The 18,146-nt window shown below is 23.6% G+C and overlaps 1 protein-coding gene across 2 annotated transcripts in view; it reads left to right on the top strand.

Moving 5' to 3' along the window:
• Positions 1 to 1,367: 1,367 nt before the first annotated feature.
• LOC112603877 (lachesin-like) overlaps positions 1,368 to 18,146 on the top strand; it is an 83,812-nt gene continuing 67,033 nt past the window's right edge. For both annotated transcript variants that reach the window (XM_025352674.1, XM_025352675.1), the window contains exon 1: positions 1,368 to 1,472. The gene's annotated coding sequence lies outside the window, so the exon portion shown is untranslated. The remainder of the gene's footprint in view (positions 1,473 to 18,146) is intronic.

The following is an 18,146-nucleotide window of genomic DNA, read 5'->3' on the forward strand; positions in this document are numbered from 1 at the left end:
TCTTTGGACTTAATTAATCAATCAAATTCTTAAAACTATAACAACCTAACAAACTAATCCGTGTAACAACGAATTAAAATAATTATGATAGATACATATCAGATAGATTTGTGTGAGGGTGGTATTTGTAGGTAGATTTTTACAACAGTTTGTTTAATTAATTAGTTTTCAGTTTTTTTTTTTGGAGTTTTTATTTTTTGTTATAAACTTAGGTGATTTACACGATAAGAAGGAAAACTTTGATTAGTATACCCAAAAGTCCAATTTTCTCATATAAGGGAGAAATCTTGGAATTTTAAGGGGTAATTATTTTTATAGCACAAAGAATTATTTTGAAAATTGTGTGTGATATTTTAAAAATATTTTAGTTCTTATGTTTTTGTTTAGTCAAAAATTATATAAAAATTGGGCATACTATTTTTGTTAATCTAAATAAATATCATACAAATATATACACTTGAAATTAATTCATAAAGTTAAGATTATTTGTTTATTAAAGGATATATTATTATGTTACTGACTTAATTTAAATGTTTAAGTTTATTAATTAGTTGGTTTTACGTATGTCTAACATTGCGACTTTTAATGTTCAATGTACACAATTGAAAAATATTTCATTTAGGCAATAAGATGCTTTAAATTTTCTAATTTAAATTACGTCATGGTAATAAAGTTATTACTTTATTTTTTTGAAAATTGTTCACATCCAGTGATTTTGAATGTAAGTAACTTAACTACTGATAATGGTGTTATAGATAATGCCACGTTATTGTGAAATAACTAATAACTAATTTAATTTGTTTGATGTACACATTACATTCAATAATATGATATGCGTCACGATAAATATTTTACATTTTAAATATTATTATAATGTATTTAACTCTATTTGGTAACAATTTTTTAATTTAGAAGTATACGTGGTTTTATTGTGATTAAAAGTTTATTAGAAATATAAAGAGTTAAGTTTTTGAAAGAATATATTATATTTTGGTCTGTACATTTATTTAAAAAAAAATGTCTATAAGCCATGATTTTATACTTGTTTATTATTCATATATATATATATATATTTTTTTTGATTTTTTTTGCTAAATATAAATGAATCTTAATACTGTATAAAATGATTCGGAAAATGTTCGTATCAAACGTGTTGAAAAAAAATGAATAATAAAAAGTAATAGTTAAAAAAACTTTTTTTTTTAAATTTTGCCTTATCTTAGGTATTTCTAGGATGCAACTCTATTCCGTAGGTTCTCGAGATTAATCGGCGGCGCGAGGGCGTGTTTATGTGTAGGCGGCGCTCGCTCCGTCGTCGTCGGAGGCCACCTCGGCAAGTTGTACTTAACCGCCTGCAGTGACGCCCGGCTGTCTCAATAGTGTGCTAGTCGGTAATGCGCTCCGCTATTTGAATTTTTGTCACGTCACGTGGTTTAAGTCGCGCAGATATCACACATCATGGAGATTCTGAGGTACAGTACCTGTTTGAATAGTATTTCTTAATGCACGTAAACTATGATGATTTCATGTCGTGAATAAATAGACGAAACTCTTATTGTATTATTGTGCTGTATGCATCGATACAACGATGACGAACCCGAGTAATAATATAATCAAATTATATCGTAAATAATATACATTTTGTGGAGATATACAGTCCTCTATGCAGTTAAATTGGCATAGATGTAGGAATATTGACCCACGTCATTTTTTTTTTCATCTATCAATAACTTATCGTAATAATTAGAGATTTTGATCGGTAAATATATTATAATATTGTTTTATACCTCCCATCAAGTTTAGTAGGTATATCCAAACATAAAATATATAACTTAGAAAATAGTCGTTTGTGTTAGGTAATATTACGTTATGTTTTGTATAATTTATTGTTTTTCAGTAAAAAAATCACAAATTGTATAAAATATATTATTATTACCTAATATAAAAACAAATACAGTCTTATTCAGTTTATAGTTTGGAAAATCATTTTAAAAATTTTTTTTTTTGTTTAAATATAATAAATTTCTTACATCAAAAATAATATGTATAAAAGTATCAGTAGATCTTATTAGAAACTCCAAATGACTATATTGTCTACTAACATTTATCAATTTATCGTACATTGTTTTCCGTAGGCAATAAAAATTAGAAAAATAAGCGTTAGAATAATTATAACGAAAATGCCTTATTATTTCAATTATTAAGTGGTGTTCGAGAAATATTAAACAACAAATTGTCATTATTGTTTATGGTACACTTACAGTGATATTATATTAGATATATAATGTTTGTGTAAAATCTATGTTAATTTCGAAATACCCAAGATGCATTTATAAATATTTACAGAAAGTTTTTTTGTCCAATGTTTAAAAAAAAAAAAATATATTTATTTAACAAAATAAAATCAATATAATTAAAATATTTTAACATGACACCAGCATCTTATTATTTTATGTTTTTAGAAAAATAACAAACTATTCATTTTTTAAACTTAAAACATATTTATGAATAATGTAAAATGGTTTATTAATATATATTCAGTAAATTAAAAAATGTATTCTAAATATTAAAAATATATTTTTTTAATTTTATACATCAAAAGTTTAAAAAAAATACTATTTTTTTTAATAGGCCTTTTTCAATTATCTATTTACGTATATTATCATGCATTTAAATTAAACATTTAAATTTTAGTTAATATTTAAGAAAAAAATTAAAATCTTAGTTAAGTACGTATAGTAGGATTCATTTAACATACTGAGTACTACGATACTGCGATGTTTCCCTATTTATTGTATTTCATAGTTGGTAACAAATTTTACTTTTCAGGGTAGTAAGAAAATCTGAAAACAATTTCGTCTGTAATATCTATGTTAAATGATTAATACATATAGATTGTATTTATAAGTCTTGTGTTTTTTTAAATGTTCACAATTTATTTTTTTTAAAGATGAATATTCTCAAAACTGTTATAAAAATAATCTATATATATATACAAATTGAGCCAAAAATGTATAACAATTCATCAATTGAGAACGGCTTGGCTGATTTGGATCAATTTTTTTTTAAATTGTTCGTAATTTCCAGGAGAAGGTTATTACGAAAAAAAAATTTTGGAAAACTCTAAACACCCGTACCACAAATACTTTTTAATATTTAACTGATTTCTGTTTCAATTCAAATAAATCAATAAATTCTTGAACTATATGTTTTATTATCACTCTAAAGTTTATCAGAAGGCGTTAAGTTCGCCGGGTCCACTTAATATTTAAAAACACTTTTTGGCAAAACAACGTTTGCCGGGTCAGCTAGTTATTTATATTTATTCATTCTTAAATGTTCGTTCATAATATTATATTCATAAGATTCGAGTATGTGCACAAATATGTTAACTATTATAATTTGTTATCGTCTCTATATGTATGCTAATAAGTTCTAATGTAATGTATTAAATAACTTGTTGTGTTTTTGGATTATATTTTTTATTTTATTTGTTTTAACTATGGGTAGATAAGCTTTTTTTAATAAATTAGATAAATTATACTATATTTAGTATTATAAATGAAACTACGAAAATATTTTAATTTTTTTCATAATTAGATGAAAATAAATTTATTAGAATTTTGTAAGGATATTTTCGATATTTTCGATATTTATAATTTAAGTTCTGTCTATATAAATATTATCTTATAAGAAAAAGAAATTGAATGTAAATTATATTTTGGTTTTACGTTTGGAAGATATTTATTTTAATTTGAACTATAAAGGTTTTTATATATCTTTTAGTTGATGATAATCGATATATTTGTTGAGATTTTTTAAATTTAATGTTTGAACCGGTAAATTGGACAGACAATCATTCAACTGGGACAAATAACAATTATAATTTGTTATGCTAGTAGGGGACCCCATCTGGTCTAACGGCGATAAGCGATTTTTCTTACCGAATTATTCCCGTCGTTTTCGAGGCGTCCGAAGAAAACGATGTTGAAAATTTGAAATGTCATCATTCTTCCGATGTTGTGGTGTCAACGGACAAACTCAATTTAATCCGTCGACACTATCTTTGTAGTAATTCCCAGCCTTGAGTTAAACTTGTGTTTCCCCGCGTGTCTTTTGTGTCCGTGTTTTTCACATCACCATTGGAAACCACAAAAATGTGTAAACTAATAATAACAATAAAAGACGAAAAATATATATACTCACTTAGGCTTCTCATCATTGATGTTGGTAACGCGTCTTTTTTTTAATATTATTTATTTTCCTTGCCTATTGTCATTTGGGGCAATGAGCTTGACAATAGAACGGCTTATCTTTCTGGTGAAAATATTATACGGCACCGATGATAAGAAGGTTGAGAGTGTATCGACAATGTTGATGGAAAAACGTGATAAGTTCTTGGTTTACGGCTCTTTTGTACCTTAGACAGACTCACAAGCATTGGGGTGGAAAAAAATATTAACACATTTTGGTTGAGTGGTTAAATTTTGAAAATAACACTTAGTAATGCAAATGTAGTGTTTAAAAAAAAAAAAAAATAAGCATGAGTATACTTTAAATATAAAACTAAAAAACTAAAAAATTGACGTTAATAAATAAATGGTTATAAAAACAACAAATCGTTAGAACGTTTAACATAATAAGTTAAGAAGTTGTTTATTAATATCATTTTAAATAGTTTGCTACAATTTTTGATTTTCTAATTAAACTCCCAAATCATATTTTGTATTTATGATATAAACTAGCAGCATAAATATTTATTTTGATGTACTTAAATATTAAAATTAAAGTTGAAAACTTGTAATGATTGCATCACGAATAGATTTAATTATTGGTTATATAATATTGATACAGCACAAAATGATACATTTTTTTATAAATGCTTAATTAATACATGGATATTTAGTATATACCTATAATATTAGGTCATAAGTATTTAATTATTGATAGAGTAGTAATTGGTTGCAATTTGGTAATTTTTTTATTTTATTACCTTGTAAATATTATTATATTAGCATTTTAAACATTTTGTATCTAGGTACTTTAATTGAGATGATGTGTGTGTGAGTGTGTAATTTTCATTTCTTAGAGTACGCTAAATTCTATCTGTATATGTCGTGTACCTATGTATATATTTATTACTTCTATGATTGTGACCATTAAGCATAATATTCTAACGTTTATGTATGTTTAAGGCAAACTATTGTGATTCATATTTATTATTATATACATTGAAAATACTACATAATAATAAGAAAAAAACACAAGAGTGTTATGTTCAACAGTTATTCTCTAGTCTCTACAGTTAATCTCAATTTACGAAATATAAATAACACTCGTACTTATTGATATTTGTTATGAATATAAATCTATCTGGATAACTCTAATTTAAAGAGGCAAAAAATAAATATTTTATGTTACGTATTTTTTTGAGTTATTTTATTGATTGATATAGGTTATTCATAGATTTTATATTATATATTAAACTAAAAGTTATCAGAAAAATTGAAGTTATCATGGTTAAATTAATTTGAGTTACAAAAACTTGATGTTACTTTATTAATAAAAAAAAAAAAAAAAAAAAAACACTTTTATGTATAATATTATATTATACCTAATATTAAATCAAAACATTTTATACCCATGTAGTGTGATATTATAACACTGTGTCTTATTTCATCTTATTAAATAATTATTTGGTATATTTAGATAGGATCTATTTCTGAGTTTTCAAATTTTTAATAGTTACATAATGGTATTGACAAAACTCAATTTGATTTTTAATTAATAAAAAAAAAAAATGTGTTAAATGTTGTTAGAAATTTATCAAGTACATAATACTTATTGTCAATTTTTTATTGGAAATTATTAATTTTTTAATGAACTAAAAAGTAGTTATTCAAATAACAAGTACATAGATTTTTATCAGTTTTTATTTATTTAACACATTTAAATATAAATGCCATTTTATAAAAACTTTGGTTTATTCTTTTAAAAATTGAAAACGAGTTTTTATCAGAATATACTCGTACTATATAAAATTAGATTTTCGTTCCGAACCTTGGACTGATTCAATTTTTACCAAGATTTTTCAGTATTTTCAGGATATTCTATTATTTGTTGAGTTGTACGATTTTAAATGTACAAGTGTTGGTAAATTCATTTAAGTTGTTATTCATAATTCAAAGCATATTTTGATAATATTTGTGTAAGTATTTTGTATTTATGTTTTCCTTTACATGATTTATAAAAAGTCACTTTATCAATCAGCTAATTTATAATATATATTGCAATATTGCATGGATAGGTATTATTATTATTATGTCAATATTTATTCAATGTGTTTCTTATTCGTGTTTGTGATAAAGAATTTTAAATTGTATGTCGATTAGTTGATAGTAACTCTGGATAAGATAAATTTATGTTCTGTTATAAAGGAAAATCCCTATCATATAATACCTTTGGTAACACTATGTTACGAGACGTTTGGGACTATGGAAAAATGTACATAATATTTTCGAAGCTTTTGTTGTGAATGTGTTCGTTTTATTCAATGACTCCCCTCGAGAGAAGATGTATAATTTCGAGTATCAGGTGGTTTGGCCCGGTGTAATTCATTACAATACTAAGACTTATAGTTTAATTTACAATATTTTAACAAGTATAAGCTACCATAGTGTTATTTCAATAAATTTTGAACAGTCATTCAAACAAACATGAATAAGCATAATATATAAACATTGCTAGACCAAGTTAACTAATTTTTTTTATTCGTTAATTCAAGTTGATACAAAAAAATATAAGTTAATATCAAAGCTAAAAATTTCTATTTAAATAAAATAAAAAGTAATTTTACATCGTTAAATATTAATAACATTCTTTTTCTGAATATTTACGACTCAAGCTGAAGTACGATAAGTAAATTTGATTTATAATAATAAAAACTGATTAGTTAATTTTATGTGAATTTTTAAACATTTTTCACGAACAACTGAACTCAGCACAATAATCTCTAAATAGATAAATATTGTTCATAAAGTAAGTTCTTGTTTAAAATATTCAGTGGTATGAATTAAAATAAATATATAGAATAAACGTTTATAGAACATAGTATACCAGAGTGAATTGAATAAATTTTATTTCTTGATAGAATCGTGATTAATAAACTAAAAACAATGATAATATTTGGTTTTTATGTCCATTTAACTTCCTAAGTTACAATAAATTTGTTTATGATTCTTTTATGGTAACATTGACTATAAGTAGAAATACTAAATTTTGTATCAGAAGACTAACAGGTTTTATATTTCCAATTGTATACAAATAATTGAAGTAAAATTATCAGATAATTTAATATTATCTAAAAATTGATAATTTTCATGTTTTGTGTTTTCATTAAATAATTGGTTTAATGTATATCTATAAATATTATAATTACAATATTTTATATACATCTCACATTTTAATACATATTAAATTCTTACATCATTATAATTATTAATTTTATGTATTCTGTATTTGATGAATTGTACGTATATTATTTCAAAAAAAAAAAAAATCTATAAATGTTTATTGATATAATTATCATAAAAGCTATAAGCAATACACAATTTATTTTTGTTACTTGAGTTTCATGCCAATTATTGGAATTAAATAAAAATCTACACAATGTTATACATTCATTTTTGTACTTGTCTTTGAATTGAGCTAAAAGTTGACAATAAAAAAAAATATATCATTATAATAATTGTATTAGATGATTTTGTTTTGAAGAAACAAGTTATTGTCTGGTATTTTTCGATACGTTTGGTAATTGGTAGACTTTAGATATAGCCTCTAAGTAGAAGTAAAAAATGGAAACAAGTCAATTTTTGGCATTTCAAGGTGGTAAAGTAAAAAAAAAACCCGACCGTTAACCTGTCTTGTTATGTTTATTTTTTTTATTTTCGTTATAGAATTGTACACTAAACTTGTTGAAATAATAACCATTGTCTAATGATATTTTCATTTTACCTTTCAACCATTGTTGTACATTATATCATCTGAAATTCAATTTTTTTTTCAATATTTCTTCAATATAAGCATTATAAGCAATTGATTTTTACTATTTTTCAAACAGCTATATTCAAAACATTTTTCTTTTTTCTAATAAAACTACCAACTTATCCAAAACTACAGAGTGATTTATTAAATATAATATTTTATTATTACGATAACTGTTAATTAATTAATATATATATTTGTTTCAATATTTTTGTGTTTGAAGTTATTTTGATTGCATGTAACAATTTTTATTGAAATTATTTTATTTTCATAGAATTTTTTAAAAATAATAATTGATATATCGTTAAAAGGTTATTATAAATAGAAATGAAATAATGTGTTCTAAACTATATTTGAAATAATTACAACTAAATTGTTAAATAATTTAAATATTTTTATATATTAATATTACATATTATAATGATATCGCATCTATTTATACTGTGGTCAAACTCGTGATATATTTTTTAATATCTATCCCTAGTGCTATATAAGTTTAAAGTAGTTATATAGTTATATGATTTTCACTGTTTAAATCTCAAAATGAACTTAATGGACATTTTGTCAAGCTAAGTCTTTAGCTTGGTCAAGATTATCGTTTACCTCAAAAAGAGATTCACTGTGGATTATATCTAAACTATACTATGAACTCTGTTGTAGAATAATAACAAACTTAAAAGCATGACTAAAGAAGTAGCACAGTTTTATAAAAAGTTTTCAACAGATAATCGACACGGTGCGTGAGATATTTTGTTTTAAAGTTACATAGTTGTTTTTTTATATACATCTATAATAATTTCCTAATTTACCTTAAACCAAACATAGGTATTATATTTCAAAAATTCTATCATTAAAGAGGGAAACTGTTGTTTTATGGTTTGTTTTATCAGCCTAGTGGTCAGCTAATTATTAGGTGTTGACTGTGAAAATAGAAACACGAGTAAGATTATAGAGCTGAACATAGATTCTAAATATATGTAAGATAATTACAGGATGAAATTCTACTCTTATTTATTGAGATAAATCTTTTTATATAACATAGTTTTTCATCTAATTTTCAAAAATTAAATTAAAATATTGTAAAATATGTTTTAAATAAGTATAGAATAATTTGTTTTATTTTTAATAAAAATCAATAGTTAACTTTTTATTGTATAATATTTAAGTCTTAAGAAATAAAAAAAAGGTTCAATTTATATTTGATTACGTTTTTAGTACAGCATATCAATGGTTTTGATTTTATTAATTGTTAACTCTTCAAGCATTTTTCTGATTTAAGTGACAGTAAAGAGCTATGTCGTGTTATCTGTGAAACGTTTTTAAAGCATACATGACTATTGATTAATTCCTAAAACAATCAACAAATAAACTTGCATACGTGCATCAAATAATGAGATAGCCTGTCAAAATTTCATTTTGGATACTTTTAGATATTTTATAAATTATTTTTAATTTTGTGTTTCTGTTAATGGGATTCCAATTATAAAGATACTTTAATTAATAAAAAAATATTATTAATGGTATCCCATTTTATTATAACAATTTGATAAGTTATAATTGATATATAGTATTTAATAAATGTTTTAAAAAGTGTGTTTTTTGTAACTTAATTTGTTACATTGAAAACTAAAATAATGTATTGATTATTATTTGTATGAGAGAATTGATAATATTTAGTTGACATATTATAAGTAACATCATATCTATAAGAACATCATTTTTATTAAAATTATTTGTTTTTTTATTTTATTTCATGTTTTAACAATAGTACAAGTATCTTAGTTATTAGCTATTTATAATTTTTTTACCTGCTTTAAAAAAAAAAAAAAAAAAATGTATCTATCTATACGATTCTATTATTATTTTAGAAATAAATGTATTATTTTATTGTCTAGTCACTTTTACGTCCCAAAAATAACATTCAATTGGTCGATGTATACTATTTTCTTTCCTCGTATAGAAAATATATTATTATATTTTTGTTAAGTATTAAAATTTATAATTACTTAATACTTCTTTAGTACACTGCACTAAGCTATTATCGTTGCATTTTATAATACGCAAGTATATGTACCAGTTCACCTAATATATGTATTTGCACTTCGTTGTGCAAATGACATGAAGTTCTACAGGGTTCTACTTTTTATCTGTTATTTATTGTTCTAGATATATTTTCTTATAGTTAGTATACTTAATAATTGGAATCGTTAAAACAGTATTAAGTTTAAGTTAGAACATAGTTCACAAAAATGTTATAAATATTGAAAATAAAAATACAATTCATTATAATATTAGTATTGATTTGCTTTATATGCTGTTGTAAACACATATTTTTAAATACTTTTATCGTTATTTAATGAAGTTTCATTGAAATTAAAAAACATGTATCTTATATTTATTTATTAAATCAGCATCAGTCTCAATAATAATAATAAGTACAAAGCATTTTGATATAGAGTATTTCGATGAAGCTATCCCAATAAGCGAGATTGTGTAAAGAACAGAAAGTTAATAACACAATTATACACGTTCAATTATACTTGATTAAAAATAGAACTAAACATTATATAAAAGTAAAAAATTAGATAAATTACAAATAAAATGCCAGTTTGTGTGTAAGGTACAAAATAAACAAATTTTTAATTACTTGAATTTAGATAATTTACATAATTTAAAAACAAACTTTTACAGTGAAAATTAGATACATAATATATTTTGATCGCCTTAGGAGATTGACATAAGTACTAATAAAACTTTTTTCACAAAACAATTTCTTATTAACCAATATTTTAAGGTTTACTTTATGCTTGAATCTTGTGTGATAATAATGTTTAGGTTTATAAGCATAAATATTTCTAACTAAAAATACAATAGAATTTATATAGATTAATTATATTTTTAATATTAAAATTATTATATAAATATAAAACCATAATATGGTTTTCTTAATATAAATCTCAATAATAAGTTTATTACGACATTAAGTTTTTGTTTATATAATATATATATTTTCGTCTGAGGATTCACTCCATACTACTAAACCATAATTTAATTTGGATTGCACTAAATCTATGTATAATAATCTTAAATAATTTATAATAAACATTTTTTTTAACACTTTAAATTGGTAAAAAAATTATAATTATATTAATTATATGTACAGTTTAAAGATTTCATCTCGAATTTTGATTAAAAATGGTTCCAAAATATTTGATTGAAATTACATCAATGATAAAATTATAACGAGTTTTATTTAAATTTAACTGTCATTTAAATTAATTTTACTACTAGATATTCCTCTAAATTTCAAAAAGTTTATTATAAGTATATATATTAATTTCATAATATTTTTTGACAATATTATCAAAGGCATTTTGTATTGTTATACTGAAGCCCACACTTATGTTTTCGTCTCATAAATAAATAGGAATATGTATTATTTTTAAATACATAAAGAAAGCTTTCGTTGATATTTTAATATATTTATTACACAGAAATATTTGCAATAATAATTCATTTATTCAGCTGATGAGTTTTAACTCACAAAAAAAAAAAAACATATTTTATTTTGGTTTTTATCAGCGATTATTTTAGATAAAAGCGATTTGAATAAATTAAATTATTAATAGTTGAACAAAAATAAATATAATATGTATCTATAAATGCTTTCTTTTTTACTAAAATAGAAAATTATCAGTAGAATAATGTTGTTTTATCAAAATGTATTTGGAACGGTGATAAACAACTATACAAATTATTAGTTAATTTAGAAAAAGGAATTTTTTAGTCTTATTTTTGCTTGTATAAAATATAGTTTCTATACAAATGTAATAAGAATTTGTTAGATATTATATCCTATCATATTAGTATAATACTTCTTATAAGATATTTAGTTTAAATACACCTTTAAAATAAGAATTTACTTTACTTTTGGTTATGGGTTCATTTCAGTATTTTACATTTTTAATGTAAAATAATATTCGTCTCTAAAGTCTAATCTTCCAAACGAAAAAAAAAGCGAGTTACAAAAATAAAAGGTTTTTGAATACTTAATATATGATTACTTTTGACTAACATGCTAGTTCTATATTACTTATAAGATATTTTTTATTTTTTATGCGGGGACTATAATCAAAAATGTAGTACTTTAATTTTTAAAATCTACTAAAAATAATAGTTATGACGAAATATTAAAAATAAAACTGCAGACTATTGGAATATTTAGTATTTGGGATGATTTTGTATTGATACCTACATGAAGATATTGTTATTTTTATTAGGTTTTTAAAAATGTGTTATTGCAATATTTATAATTATAGAGGTTGGTACCAACAAAATTATATTAAAATCTATAGTATAAATGTATAATTTTCTGTCCATAAACACAGTCTTCAATATGTGCTCTTAAAATATATGATAATAATCTTTTTTCTTTATAATACATAAATAATAAATATAATTGTGTGCTTGTTAGTATACGCTAATTTTTGAAACCACTAATCTAATGGACATATAATTTTGCACACTGAGATTCGGAGAAAGTTTATAGTTTGGTTTTTCGACCTACATGAAAAATTATATAGGGTGGCTCAAACAGGAATTACTTTTTTATCATGAAAATTAAATATTTTTTGTTTATGTATTGGGTTATCATTGGTTATAGAAATCAAAGATACTTTTATAATTGTATAAAGTATATACTTAATACCTATATTATATATATATATATACATATTTGTAGGTTTGTAGTTCATATATTCAAAATCTACTTGATCGATTTTTACGAAAATTTTAGATTGCTTTTAAAGTAAAAGAAGTTTTCAAAGTAGTTTGAATCAGATTAAAAATATACTTATTTTATTATACTCAATCTACCACATGTGGTTGCTCACAAAGCGAGACATAACACCGATGCAATTTTTTTGTGAACTGTAGATATTCACTAAAACCAAGATACACATATAATACAGCGCTGAATTATATATTAATTCATTTTTCTATGGCGAAATTGGGTTATATTTCTAGTATCACAACAATAATATTTTGCGGATAACTGTAATATGTTGTTATATTCAATGTGAATCGAGATAGACTTGGCGTTATAACATAACCTCCAGATACAATCGACGTGAAAAAACACAACGGTAAATTTCCTTCTTTTTAATGTCCCGACGGACGCGTTTTCCTGGGCTCGTGGTTTTTACGCATTATCTACAGCAGCTACATTTCGGCGTTTTCCCGTTCAATTACTGTTCGTAAATATATCATTCGGACATCGACTCCAGTTTGGTAAATAAATCCACCGACGACGCTGCACATTCGACGTCGCGCGTGATGTGTGGCGGTGGCGTATCTTTAGTGGCCCCCGTGTACGAGTCCCGCGGGTGAGCACTTGATATACACCTCCAATTTGTTGAGGGTCTCCACGTGAAATTCGCGGCTTGCTTCCGTGACGCGCATAAAAGAATTGAATGCCGCCACCGTCGTAATACCGGAACCGCCGTTAATACCGATGCCGCCACCGCAGCAGAGGCCCCCGTCACGCTTGCCGTTGATATATTGTCGCCGAACAATGTTCAATTAACAAGTATAGCATCGTTTATACTTATTTTGTTGTTTTGTGTACCATATATATTTTATATTATATAGGTACCCTCCATATCGCGTCCGTCATCGAGAGTTAGTTCGTCGCTAAAACACGTGTATGAGAACACAGTGAAAACGTTTTTTTTTAAGTTCAAACAAAATATATAGGTAATTTAAAATATAATTTGATGATAGTATATGAGAACAATTCAAATAAGATTATCATCTATGATGACTGTAAAATGGTATTAATTACGTATATTTGAGGAGTTTATTTATACATGGGTTATAGGGGCAAGAATCCACAAAAATATTAATCCGCGACTAATTGAAACTTATTTGAATTAATAATTAATAAAGATTAAAAACACAAAAATTTCATAAACCACTAGTATGTGATCTAGCTTAATAAATTCAAACTATGGTGTATTTGCTATATTGGTATATTATTGGGTATAAATTATATAATATTCATAGAGGTTATCATTGTAATACATTTATATTTCTCTCTGGCCGCTACTTAAATAATCGTATTGGACGGATATCATCTTATTCAACTAACACTTCATAAAGACCTATAATAACTATTTTAAAGGAAAAAGTTTATTACAATAGTACAAGCCATCCTTTTTTCAAAGGAAAAAAAAGTTGCTTAACTTAGTTAAATGAATAAAACGATAACGACTTAATATAATGCAGTTGAATCGAGGTTGGTAAGGAATATAGCATAGCTCCAGTAGAATACTTTAAGTTTGCAAAAAATCCTGTCAAAGAAAAACTCCGTTTACATTTTTCAAACTTTCTGTGTGAACTATAAATGTATTTATTTATTAATATATTTCTTTATTATTACTTATCATTAGTTTTGGCGGTGCTGTGTGCAATATTTATTACGTCCCGCGCTTTGAGAAAAAAAATTTAATCAGGTTGCGCCCCGAGTTTAATTTGGTTATAAAGATATAAGTTTTTGATTCCGAGTTTTTGCTTACCCCGCCTTGCTCATCTACCCTGTTTTACCCCTTGGTTTATTTTTTTATTTTTTTTTTTTTGGCAACTAAACTCAATTTTTTCGCAGCCATTGGATTCGTCTACGGGTTATTACGTGGCCACAGACATTGGGCAGTAATAAATAATATTTCACGGCCAAAGCAAACGGAAAGACCCCATAACACTATACCCTCTTCTATTATAATCATAATTTCGTCCTAAGCCAAATAATTCATATTTATTTTAAAATAATAGATGGTATGACAACTTAAAAGTTTTTTACGTCGGCTCTTATATAAATAATAATATTACAATTTGAAATGCCTATAATTTAATAATCTGAAAATAACATCGTAAAGTGAAATACCTAGTCATTAAATAGGTAATTATTATTATTTATTGCTTAGGACGAATAGATATTACAAAAAATAGACTTTAGATAGTTAAGTCTTTGAAAAATATTTTTTTTTTATTTTATAAAATTTATTACGTTATAAACGTTTTTTTATTAAATATATTTTACTTAGAATTAGTATTTTATAAATCAGTAATAATAAATCAATATTTTATATGTATATATGCAATTTTAAAAAAATATAGCGTAAAAAAATCTTGAGTTTCGGTTATTATTAAATTTATGATCACTTATGCAGACACCAACTTTTTATATAGAGTAAGTAATGATTGTTTTTTCATTAATTTGACAGCCAAAAATAACTGAAAAATACTAATTTATTTTTATTTAGTTACTAATACATAATTAAATAATAAAAATTATAATTTTATGCTTGAAATACATTTTTTTTTTTAGAGGACTAATTTTAATATTTTATTATAATTTAATTCTGTTAAACTATTATGGAATACATAATATATTTAATTTTTTATTCTGATTTTAAACTCTAATAGATATTGTTCATATTCAATTATTTAAATGTCTATAATGTTAGTAATTAATATTTTTCCATTAGACCATGAACAGGATAAGAATTCATTCTGAATAAGACAATGACTGAGTGCTCATTGATGATAGTGATATAGACTTATGAGTTTAGGATGTGTTTAAAATCAATGATAAAATATTGCGTTTAAAATTTTTTCATTGACCTTGTATTCAAATCTTTTCACGCTTTTTTTGTATTTTTTTTTTATTTTACGGGTTTAGAATAGTTTATAAACATTTTTGATATAGTTGACATATCACTATTATAGTATAAAAATCAATAATCAATTATTATATGTATATTGTAATAAATTTAATTTTTTTTTGTTTCAATTAGACACATATTTTATAGATATAGGTATGTAATGTTAATAAAAGATAATGGTTACTTATGAAACAAAAATGTAACTAGGTCACTATAAGTTTTTATTAAAGAAATCAGAAAATCTCAAAAATATAAATGTTTGATTTTTTCTTATAGAAATTTTAAATGCAAATTTTGATGAAATTGAATATTTATAACATTTATTTAAAAAAAGATGATTTTATTAGTTATTTTGAAGCAGTACAAAAAAATTGATATTCGTTAAACATGTATAGGTTAATATCATTATTTTTGTTATTTTGATTGTGATTAGAATAACTTATCCTGGAATATAAATTTATACCCCGTATGTAAACGATCTTATGTAAAATCAAGTATATCCTAATACATTTATTGACGATAGAACGGAAGTTCCTTTGATGTTAGACATAGTTATAATTTTTCATTCGCAAGTCACGTATATTCGCCTTGCTTTTATTTTACTGTAATCGTCTTTTGTATAACATTTTGATAAAGAATCAGTACATTAGCGTAAACCGAAATTTTGTTTAACCGAACATTCTTGCAATCGCAATACATTAATTTCACCTTTTTTTTTTAATGTTAGCAATTTATAATATTCATTAGAAATTTTGAATTATTATTATCGATCATTAGATATGAAAAATATCTGTAAAATTAAATGTTTAAAAAAAAAGTTTAATTTATTTTAATAATTTAAAACCATAGTTTCTCACTCCCGAAAAAATGTTATGAGACTAATTACCATTAATTCTATCGATATAACTTATGCAAATTAAAGATGCGTGTTTTCAAAAATAAATATAAATAATTGATATAAAATAATATATTTTATTGCGATTATACATAGTATATTTAATCATGAAATTGTAATATAATTATAACATTAATTATCAAATTATCGCACGATGGCTATTAGACTTTTCACTTATTATTATTTTCATACATACTGATTTGTTGAGCTCTCGTATAAATTCTTTGATGATATTTTTATACCCTATACCTTACCGGCTAGTATGCGTATATTATATAGGCATACACTTATATTTGTGACTTGTACTCCTCGCATTTGAAATTTTCTTCGGATATCTTTTATTTTGCATTAGAATATTTGTTATAAGGGCATCTATCTTCTAACATTGAATTGAAATCGATTTAATATGTTTTTCAATTTTTAGACGAGTTCAGCAACGTGTTTTTACTCGCCTCTCTTTTCCCTATCCAACTAAGAATTTCCTTACGTACATGCATCTTTAAAGACTAGCGTATATGTAAAGTCGATTTTTTTCTTTCTTGAAATGTCACAATTACGGTATTCTGATCACGAATTTGAAATTGACGTAGCCACCAATACGTGTTTTCGATTTCAAGAAAAAAAGTATTTTTCATTCGTTACGTGCATATAAAATGTCAATAAAAAAAAAAATTAGGTCTGTAAGATGGTATCTAAATAAAATAAAATTTGTCTAATCAATTCAAAACTGAAATATTTTTAATTTATTTAAGTTTAAAATACAATCCTTAAACAATGGTGTCATAATATTATTAAATTATTATAATTTAATAAAGTTGTGTTGTTTCTTTGTATTTTTGTATTTATAGTATGATACATCTATAAGTAGTGTGGTCATTATCGCTAATTGGTCGAAAATAGTAAAGACTGTTTCATTTTATTTGAATATAAATAAAAAAGTATCATTGATAAAAAATATCCAAAAAAAGTTTTAAAACTAAAAAATATAGAATATCATAAAAATATTTAATTAGATATTGTATTATTTATATGTAAAAATATATTCCATAGTAGAGTTTTAACAATATAATAATTTCTTATTTTTCCAAATTATAAGAGTCTTTAACAAAACATTTATCCAAAAAATTGGTACATATAAAAACTTCTAAAAATTCATACAATGGTTTTTTTCATTTATTTTATAAATTAATTATTTACCGTGTTAATATTGTCATTACATTTTAGCTGTATAAATTAAATTTTCAAACCCTTAAATATATATTTAAAAAATGATATATTTTAAGTTAAGTCCACAATCATTTTATATTATTGGTTTTATTTATTTAATATAAACGATATAAAAGCAAAAACTACAATTTTAGTTTTAATATTTATCGATACACTATATTATTATAAATTTAGTACCAACTTATATTGTGTCTTAATAATTTAGCATATAACTAAAAAATACATTTTATCTAAATGTTGAGTATAATAATGACAAATAT

Source organism: Melanaphis sacchari, unplaced genomic scaffold, assembly GCF_002803265.2.
Source record: "Melanaphis sacchari strain LSU unplaced genomic scaffold, SCAv2.0 Contig112_pilon_pilon, whole genome shotgun sequence".
In the NCBI taxonomy this organism is placed as follows: Eukaryota; Metazoa; Arthropoda; class Insecta; order Hemiptera; family Aphididae; genus Melanaphis; species Melanaphis sacchari.